Raw genomic sequence first — 9,068 nt, forward strand, 5'->3', positions numbered from 1 at the left:
TACATACAACTCCCGGGTTGACCAAATACCAGGGGCACCGCCGATTCTAAAAGGTATGGATTCAAAGAAATTTGTACATACGCCTTTCCCACCAAGTGCGGCTCTGAAATCCACTCCGAAGAAGTTCCGAATGCCAGAAATTCCTAAGTACAATGGGACCACCGACCCTAATGAACATGTCACTTCTTATACATGCGCAATAAAGGGAAATAACTTAGAAGACGATGAGATTGAATCTGTTCTACTAAAGAATTTGGAGAAACCTTGTCGAAAGGAGCAATGATATGGTATCATAATTTACCGCCTAATTCCATTGATTCCTTCTCCATGCTTGTAGTCTCCTTCGTAAAGGCACATGCCGGAGCAATAAAGGTTGCGACTAGAAAATCGGACCTCTTCAAGGTGAAACAAAAAGACAACGAAATGTTGAGGGAATTCGTATCTCGGTTTCAGATGGAACGCATAGAACTACCACCGGTCACATACGATTGAGTTGTTCAGGCCTTTTACTCAAGGTTTGAACGAATGAAGTTCGGTGGCATTGCGACAGCTAAAGCAGAATTTAATTGAATATCCAGCGGTAACCTGGGTCGATGTACATAATCAGTACCAGTAGAAGATCGGGGTCGAGGATGATCAATTGGGGACCCCTTCCGATTCCGCTTAATCAAACAGGCCCGTCGGCAGAACTCAAAGGGATATCGATAGAGAACCCCGGTCGAGCAGAGATTGGTATCTACCATACAACGCAGATCGTAGAAATAGCGGCCCAGGATGCAATCCCTTCTGAAATGATTGAAGGAACGATCGAAGACAGAGCTCTCGAGGGCTCATGAGAAAAAGTGGCTTCGATAAATATGTCAATCCCACAGAAGCACCACGATTGTCAGAATACAACTTCAGCATCGACGCATCAGGTATTGTGTCAGCCATTGGGAGAATCAAAGATACTAGATGGCCCAGACCCCTACAAACCTATCCATCCCAAAGGAACTCCAATCAAACATGCAAATACCATGGTACACATGGTCATAAAACTGAAGACTGCAGACAACTAAGGGAGGAGGTGGCCCGTCTATTCAACAAGGGTCACCTTCGAGAATTCTTGAGCGACCGAGCTAAAACCCATTTCAGAGATAGAGACGCAAACAGGAAGAACCACAGCACGTGATTCACATGATCATTGGTGGGGTCGATATTACACAAGGACCCGTGTTCAAACGCACTAAAGTATCAATCACTAGAGAAAAACGAACTCGAGACTATGTGCCAGAAGGCGCTTTATCATTCAATAATGAGGAAGCAGAAGGGATTTCACACCCCCACAATGATGCTTTGGTAATCTCTATCTTTATGAATAAAATTCAGGTTAAATGTGTTTTAATTGATCCAGGAAGTTCGGCCAATATTATTCGATCGAGGGTCGTGGAGCAGCTCGGCCTACAAGATCAGATCGTACCCGCAGCTCGGATTCTCAATGGCTTTAACATGGCAAGTGAAACAACTAAAGGTGAAATCATCCTACCAGTAAATGTAGCCCGAATTATTTAAGAAACAAAGTTTCATGTGATCGAAGGCGATATGAGATACAACGCACTGCTCGGAAGACTCTAGATTCACAATATAAGGGAGTTCCCCTCAACCCTTCACCAAATGTTGAAGTTCCTAACACTGGATTGAGTAAAAATGGTGTATGGGGAACAGCATGCTACCAAAGAGATGTTCGCGGTCGACGAAGTGATACCGGTATCGACACTTTCGTCAACAAAAGGATCGGAATCCAAATAAAAACAGGGAGCTAAATAGCAACCACAGCTACCAGCCTCGACTCAATCGGAGAAGCAGGGAACGGATGAGGACGATGACTATTGGATCCCTCGATCCTTCATAATCCCCGAGGATTCCGACGCCACCAAATCGATGGTCGAGGAGCTGGAGCAAGTCGTACTGATCAAGCATCTACCCGATCGAAAGGTATACCTGGGTATGGGGTTAATCCCTGAGCTCAGGGAAAAACTCATTAAATTATTTTTCAATAATATGGATTGTTTTGCTTTGTCCCAATTAGATATGACAGGGATCCCGCCGGAAATCGCTACACATCGACTGAGCTTGGACCCGAAGTTCCGCCCGGTAAAACAAAAGAGAAGACCCCAGTCCGAGGTAAAACATGCATTCATCAAGGATGAGGTAACCAAGCTTCTCAAAATAGGGTTCATTTGGGAGGTAAAATATCCCGAATGGTTAGCAAACGTAGTCGTAGTCCCTAAAAAGCGAAATAAACTTAGAATGTGCGTAGACTGTAAAGATTTAAACAAAGCATGTCTTAAAGACTCTTTTCCTCTGCAGAATATCGATCGTATGATCGATTCCACGGCCGGCCACGAGATCCTTAGTTTTCTCGATGCCTACCCCGGGTACAATCAAATACAAATGAACCCGAAGGATCAGGAAAAGACTTGGTTCATCACTAAGTACGGTACCTATTGTTATAATGTAATGCCGTTTGGACTAAAAAATGTTGATGCCACCTATCAACGCTTAGTAAATCGAATGTTCGAAGAACAAATAGGTAAGTCAATGGAATTTTATATTGACGATATTCTAGTTAAGTCCCTACGAGTAGAGGACCATTTGACGCATTTGTAGGAGACCTTCGATATACTAAGGAAATACAACATGAAACTCAACCAGGAGAAATGTGCATTCGGGGTCGGCTCGGGCAAGTTCCTCGGCTTTATGATATCAAATCGGGGTATCGAAATCAACCCCGATAAGATCAAGGCGATCAAAGACATCATAATCGTGGATAATGTTAAGGCCGTACAAAGATTAACAGGGTGCATAGACCCCTAGGACGATTCATCTCGAGGTCTTCAGATAGAAGTCACAGGTTCTTCTCACTGCTCAAAAAGAGCAACAATTTTGCATGGACCCCGGAATACATGCAAGCATTGGAAGAACTAAAGTGGTACCTCTCGAGCCCGCCACTACTTCATACTCCGAAAGCGGACGAGTAACTATACTTATACTTAGCAGTCTCGAAAATTGCGGTAAGTGGGGTCCTAGTTCGAGAAGAGCAAGGTACGCAATTTCCTATTTATTATGTTAGTCGAACTCTAGGTGAGGTCGAGACCCGGTACCCACACTTAGAAAAATTAGCGCTTGCCTTAATAAGCGCTTCTAGGAAATTAAAATCATATTTTCAGTGTCACTCGATTTGTGTGGTGACTACTTATCCCCTTCGCAATATTTTGCATAAACCCGAACTTTCGAATCGATTGGCCAAATGGGCCGTCGCGATCAGTGGGTACGATATCGAGTATCGACCCCGAAAGGCCATCAAGTCTCAAATCATAGCGAACTTCGTGGCCGACTTTACGCCTACCCTCATACCCGAGTTCGAAAAGGAACTGTTATTAAAATCAGGTACATCATCGGGGGTATGGACCCTCTTCACAGACGGCGCTTCGAACGTGAAGGGGTCCGGGCTAGGCATCGTTTTGAAGCCGCCCACGTGTAATACAATTGGACAAGCTATCAAAACTTCCAAGTTAACTAAAAATGAGTCCGAGTATGAGGCCATGATTGCAGGTCTTGAGCTAGCTAAAGGTTTGGGAGCAGAAGTCATCGAAGCCAAATGTGACTCCCTGCTCGTGGTAAACCAAGTCAGCAGAACTTTCGAGGTCCGAGAAGATCGAATGCAGAGGTACTTGGAAAAATTACAGGTGACTCTACATCGGTTTAAAGAATGGACCTTGCAGCATGTAACTCGAGAACAAAACAGCGAGATCGATGCCCTTGCAAATTTAGGGCCATCAGTCGAAGACAGCAAGATTAACTCGGCTACTGTCATACAACTTTCAAGGTCAGTAATCGAAGAAGGACACACCGAAATCAACTCCACAAGTCTGACCTGGGATTGGAGGAACAAATATATCGAGTACCTAAAGAACGGGAAGCTTCCATCGGATCCTAAAAAATCAAGGACTCTACATAGGAAGGCCGCACGATTCACATTGGCCAAAGATGGAATACTATATAGAAAGATGTTCGATGGACCAATGGCGATATGTTTGGAACCAGGAGATACCGACTACGTCCTACGAGAAATCCACGAGGTCACCTGCGGAAATCATTCTAGTGCCGAATCATTGGTTCACAAAGTCATCAGAGCAGGATACTATTGGGCCGATATGGAAAAGGATACAAAAGAATTTGTTCGAAAGTGTGACAAATGTCAAAGGTATGCGCCGATGATTCACCAGCCCGGAGAACAACTCCACTCAGTCTTATCCTTATGGCCATTCATGAAGTGGGGAATGGATATCATCGGCCCTCTGCCATCGGCCCCAGGTAAAGCTAAATTTATTTTGTTTATGACTGACTATTTTTCTAAGTGGGTTGAAGCACAGGCTTTCGAGAAAATTAGAGAGAAAGAAGTCATAAACTTCATCTAGGATCACATTATATGCCAATTCGGGATGCCTGCAGAGATCGTATGTGACAATGGAAAGCAATTCGTCGGTGGAAAAGTAACAAAATTTCTCGAAGATCATAAAATAAAGAGGATCTTGTCGACGTCGTATCATCCTAGTGGGAACGGACAGGCCAAATTGACAAACAAAACCATCATTCAAAATCTAAAGAAAAGATTGAACGACGCTAAGGCAAAATGGAGAGAAATATTGTCCGAAGTCCTTTGGGCATATCGAACAACGTCAAAATCCAGTACGGGGGCAACACTATTTTCTTTAGTATATGGCACTAAAGCTCTGATCCCGGTTGAAGTCAGGGAACCCAGCGTCAGGTTTCAATATGCAACGGAAGAGTCAAATCACGAGGCTATGAATACAAGCCTCGAATTGCTAGATGAAAAACGGGAAGCCGCCCTTGTTCGAATGGCCGCACAGAAACAGCGGATCGAAAGGTACTACAATCGAAGAGCCAATCTTCGACACTTCAAAATCAGGGACTTGGTTCTGAGGAAGGTCACCCTCAATACTCGAGACCCAAACGAAGGAAAACTTGGCCGAACTAGAGGGACCATATCAGGTCCTCGATATCATCGAAAAGGATCCTACAAACTTGGCATGGTGAACGGCGAACAATTACCAAATAATTAAAATATATCACTCCTCAAACGATATTACTGCTAAGGTACGACCTTCTCCATTTTCATTTATATTTTATACTAACCATTTGCAGGTGTTTAATCGAAGACATCAAAGGATTCTTCAAACGCGGAGTCCTTAGGTCTGAAAGCATGCGTTGCACTCTTTTTCCCTTAGATCGGTTTTTGTCCCAAATGGGTTTTTCCTGTGAGGTTTTTAAATAGGCAACCATTGTTCGTACTAACTTAGAGCAATTCAACAGTATCCGAAGCTCATTTACAATCAACCTCGAATACTAGGAGGCATCACCTTCGGATAGTTACAAGAAAAATACTTCGTGTCGACAGGGTCTCGGTAGGTAAATTTTGTAGAGGACCAAATGGTCAAATAAACTACTCAAACCCTAATGGCAAAACATGTACGCATGTATGATCTATTGAAAGAAGTATTTTTCCTTACCAGATGTTCCATGCTTTAGAAAAATTTATAATTTACAATTTCATATTTATGATCTATTGTGGAAACTGGCTTAAGGGCCGAGCACAACTGAAGTTCAAACAATTTACCTGATACTCGGGGACTGCCGTCCAAAAAATCGACATGATCGAATTACTAAACCTCGAAATCGTAAGACTTTAAAAGGGTAATCCTCAATTTTATAGACCATGGCCACCCCACTCTGGGACTGATACTTCGAACAAGTTCGAAGTATAATGGGGGAACAAGCCCAAAAGGCGAATCCCAAGTTAAAGGCTACGGCCAAATTAAAACGGTTCGGAGACGTCTGATTTCTGTTATTAAACATGCCTTCTAATATTTTTACAAACCGGTTACAAAGGCTACCCTCGGCTAAATTTCTAAGGGTCTCGATAATATCGACCCTCGAAAATCCTAATGGGTACAAATTCGTTCGAACTCTCGAACAAATTCTTTATTTTATGCTAGGCATTACAAAACAAAAGGTCTTGATAATATCGACCCTTGAAAATCCTAACGGGTACGAAACCATTCGAACTCTCGAGCAAATCCTTTAAGGCACAACAGAATTTATATGATTAAACAATGAACTTTTCAAGTCGAAAAGGGGGAGAAAGTCCTTTTTGCTATGGCCGTATCGGCCTAATTCAAGAGCCTAAAGGACTAGTTTATTTTTGAGAAAGCATCCTCACTCAATTAAAACCTAAGGGTCACCCTACTCCGAGTTTGAGAAAGTACTCACACGATTATAAAAACTACACTAGTTTGGCTTCGATCAAATTTCCTAAGCCTCGGACTTATGAAAAAAATTTCACAAGGCATAAATAAAATAAAGACAAGTCGGAAAGGAAAGAGATCTTTATATATATGAGAATATTTACAAGGTCCGATCAGGATCTTATACAAAAGATCAAAAGTGAAAAATCCTAAGGTTCCTGATCTTCTCCGGGAGCAGCTTCTTCTCCATCGAGGTCCTCCCCATTCTCGGACCTGCTCTTGCTGCCATCATCATCATCATCATCGAAAGTGGCCAGCGCACCAACTTCGGCTTCATGCTCTCTAGCCTTTACTACTCATTGGTAAGATCGAAACCTCGAGTGTGGATTTACTCGAGGGTTTCCCTTTGAGATTGGCATGTGGCAAGTTCGGCAATCAAATATGCTCGAATTTGAGCGGTCTCGGCTGCCTCTCTCGCTTGGACTTGAGCGTCTTCAGCATCGGCGCGGTAGACGGTCACAATCGCATCTACCTCGGCCTTTGCCTTTGCGGCTTCAGATTTGGCCTTGGCAAGTTCAAAAGTCAACCGAGCCTCGAGCTCCTCTATTTTCCTTGCTTGAGTCAAGATCTTCTCCTTCATACCTTGAAGCTGACTTTTGACCGATAATAATTAGGCTCGAGCAGTCTCTTTTTCTGCAGCAAAGCAGTCCATACCTTCTTTCCACCCCAAGGACTCCGCCTTTATCGTATCAACCTCCTCGCGGAACTGCTCGATCCTCTCGATCTTCTGCTGCAGCTGTGAGATTGAAATGTTAGCCACCGCTCTCGAATCGAGCCCATGAGCTTTTAAGATTTTCATTACTTGCTCGATCAGGTCGGTCTGATCTTTGTGAGTCGTGGCCAACTCGGCTCGGAGGTCCTTGATCTGTTCTTCCTTTTGCTTACCGAGAAGGTTGAGGGCATTCCTCTCATCGGTAAGCCTTTGAATGTCGTCCTCATACCGACTCAGCTCGGCTCGAGACCGAGAAAATGCTTCTCGATGAAGCGTTGAGGCCTACGCGGAAAGAAGAAAAGAAGTTAAAAAAAGAAAAATGAACACAAAGGTAATACCAACAAGGGGAGTTAAGGCTGACCCTATTTAGAGTTTGATGCGCTTCATTCAAAGGCTCGATGCCTCGCCCGAGTCCTTCCTCGAGACTTTCAAGTCACTTAGGCCGGTAGCATCTTCGACCCCAGTAAAGTAATCGCGGAAGGGATCCTCCCTTCTATGGGCTCCTTCGATGGAGAGGGTCTTCAAGGCCCGAGCCTCTTGAATCATCTCCTCAGAAAACGAGGGGAGCAGCGGGGAGCCTCCAATTTCTATTGCCCCGAGTGGATCACTCGTGGCATTCTCCTCATCTCGAGGGGCTTCGACAGCTGATGATAGGCTATAATTACGTATTTTAGTCGCTTATTACACTCTAATTTACTGCACTTTAATTGAGTTTGAGCTTTAATCACTAGTGTTTTGCACTAATTGTGTGTTTTATACCTTGTAGGAGTGATTCCGAGCTATGTAGATATTATGGAATGAATTCAAGTGATTTGGAGCTTTGAATTCTGAGTAAAAGCCCAAGGAATTAAGCCGGGATCGTGTTCGGGGATCAACTGATGATAGTTAAGAGCGAACGAAGAATCGAGTAGGCATATTGCGCACTGTCTAGTAAAGTGCACATAACTTTTCGCTAAGAACTTTATTTGGGCTCCACAATATATGGTTGGAAAGCTAATTCAAATTTCTACAACTATCATGTTTTATGTTTTTCCAAATTCCAAACACAACAGGGTGCAAAACGCAATCAAATCCGCGGCCGCAGATCTGGCCGCGGATGTGAGGCAGAACACTGGGTAAAATCCGCGGCCAAATCCCTGGTTTAATCCGCGGCCGCAGACATCCTAACCTGAAAAAGTATCCCTTTTCACGTAGGAGAAGGTATAATTATTTGGGCCCGACCCTACTTGGTATATATACATGGAAAACGGTATTTTGAGGACTTTTTTGACATAATTTAGACCTAAGGAGGCTAAGGAGACTGGGGATTCGACCTAAGGAGGCAAGAATACGCGAGAAGCAAGGAGGAAGATTCAACTACGAGTTTTTCCCTTCTTCTTCCTACTTTTCATTATTGGTTATGACTTTTAGTATTGTAGTTTTTACATGCTATTATGAGTAACTAATTTGTTATCTAGGGTTTTGATGGAACCTTTTGTAGGATGAATTCTTGTTATGTTTTAATATAATTTAGCCTTTGAATTTATCTATTTGCTCAACTACGTGTTTATTTCAGTTGATTGAATGGCCATCGATTGACTGTGCCTATTTATTATGTGTTGCTTGAGAAAGGATACATATTTAGGTAGTTGTTGAACAACGTCACTCCTAACGTATGTGAAAAATCAATACATTGGGTTTAAAGGTAGGTTTAGAAATAACAAAGCCTTGACGTGGTCATAGTGAGCGGTTCGATGAAGCCAACTAGCGTAGTTCGAGAGAATATGTCTAGTAAATTATTGCAGTTGATCGAGAGAGAATTACGGCACCTAAAGTGCTCACGATCAGTAGAGAATACATTGGAAAAATTGTTGGGAACATAGCTGGAAGGATTCCGACAATTAGGGAAATCATAACTCTAGACCTCCTTAATTTAGTCTCCAACCCTTTGTCTCGTTAGTTGATAATTTTACCGCTTTCTAGTATTTGCTAGTTAATTCATTAGAAAT

Source organism: Nicotiana tabacum, chromosome 23, assembly GCF_000715075.1.
Source record: "Nicotiana tabacum cultivar K326 chromosome 23, ASM71507v2, whole genome shotgun sequence".
NCBI classification, from domain to species: domain Eukaryota; kingdom Viridiplantae; phylum Streptophyta; class Magnoliopsida; order Solanales; family Solanaceae; genus Nicotiana; species Nicotiana tabacum.